At 39.8% G+C, this 1,772-nt stretch overlaps 1 non-coding gene across 1 annotated transcript; it reads left to right on the top strand.

Annotated features, from left to right (window-relative positions):
* The first annotated feature begins 1,205 nt into the window (after positions 1 to 1,205).
* LOC138157000 (U6 spliceosomal RNA) lies at positions 1,206 to 1,308 on the top strand. The gene has a single exon (XR_011167261.1). It is a non-coding gene; the product is annotated as a U6 spliceosomal RNA (small nuclear RNA).
* Positions 1,309 to 1,772: the final 464 nt, after the last annotated feature.

Raw genomic sequence — 1,772 nt, forward strand, 5'->3', positions numbered from 1 at the left:
GCCTGGAATCAGGAGGACATGAGTTCAAATCTGGCCTCAGACACTTAACAGTTACTAGCCATGTGACCTTGGGCAAGCCACTTAACCCCAAATGCTTTGCCTTTCCCCCTCCAAAAAGCAAAAAAAAAAAAAAAAAAAAGATTCACCTCCAAGGTTGAGTCAAGATGGCAGAGTGGCAGAATATAAGCAGGAACTTGCTTGAACTCTCCCCCAATCCCCTCCAAATGCCTGTAAAAAATTACACTAAACAAATTCTAGAGCAGCAGAACCCACAAAATGATAGAGTGAAACAAATTACCAATCCAAGACAACCTAGAAGGTCAGCAAGAAAGGTCTGTTGCACAAGTCTGATAGAAGAGCACAGTCCAGAGTGGGCCATGTGGGCATAGATGGGGCCCTGGTAAGCCTGAAACAGGCCTCAGGACACTGAACCACTGGTAGCTGTGGCAGTTTCCAGACTTCTCAACCCACAAATGGCAAAGACATTTTAGAAAATCAGTGGGAAAAGTCAGCTGGACCTAAGTGAGAGAGGAATATGGTGCAGCACCAGCCCTGGGATAGTGGCAAAGACAGCAGCAGCAGTGGCTACTTTCAGAGCTCTTGGCCCACATGGTAGAGGGATCAAGTTGATGATCAAAGGGGGATTGTAGGGATCTCTTTGCTGGGACTGAGGCAGAATTCTCTTGCTTTGCCTGTGCTTGGATCTGGATGGCAGTCCTGGGATGCGAAGGAGTGCTAGTGTGGCAGACCTTGTGGCAGTGGTGGGGAGGGAATCTTCATCACAATTCCAAGGCAAAAAAGAGTGCTTGTGGTCACTCACAAGCCAGAATATAAGGCAGGAGAAGAGCAAACACCTCTCCTTTGATTATACAACCTTGAAAGAACTGAAAATTTATAGGTCCCTAGAAATATCAAATAAAATAAATAAGAATAAAAAAAGAAGATGCAAAAGCTCACTGAAGAAAATAATTCCTTAAAAATTGGAATGGGGCAAATGGAAGCTAATGACTCTATGAGAAATCAAGAAATTATCAAACAAAACCAAAAGAATGAAAAAATAGAAGGCAATGTGAACTATCTCATTGTAAAAACAACTGACTTGGAAAATAGATTTAGGCAACATAATTTTAAAGTTATTGGACTACCTGAAACTCATGATCAAAAAAAAGCCTAGACATCATCTTTCAAGAAATTATCAAGGACAGCTGTCTTTGGCAACACATATACTAAAATTGGAACAATACAGAGAAGATTAACGTGGTCCCTGTGCAAGAATGACATGCAATTCATGAAGTGTTCCATATTTTTAGGAGGGAAGCAGAAAACTGTGAAAGAATTTTTACAACTAGTGTCTCTGATAAAGGCCTCATTTCTAAAATATATATAGAACTAAGTCAAATTTACAAGAATACAAGTGATTCCCCAATTGAAAAATGGTCAGAGGATATGAACAGACAATTTTCAGATGAAGAAATTAAGGCTATCTATAGTGATATGAAAAATGCTGTAAATAATTATTGATTAGAGAAATACAAATCAAAACAACTCTGTGGTACCACATCACACCTATCAGATTGGCTAACATGATGAAACATGAAAATGATAGATGTTCGAGAGGATGTGGGAAAATTGGAACACTTATTCATTGCTGCTGGAGCTGTGAGCTGATTCAGTCATTCTGGAGAGCAATTTGGAACTATGCCCAAAGTCCTATAAAAATGTGCATACCCTTTGACTCAGCAATATTATTTCTAGGGCTGTAACCCAAATAG

The sequence above is a fragment of the Petaurus breviceps genome, unplaced genomic scaffold, assembly GCF_028583685.1.
Source record: "Petaurus breviceps papuanus isolate PSGF00001 unplaced genomic scaffold, PetGlider_PUasm1.0 164, whole genome shotgun sequence".
NCBI classification, from domain to species: domain Eukaryota; kingdom Metazoa; phylum Chordata; class Mammalia; order Diprotodontia; family Petauridae; genus Petaurus; species Petaurus breviceps.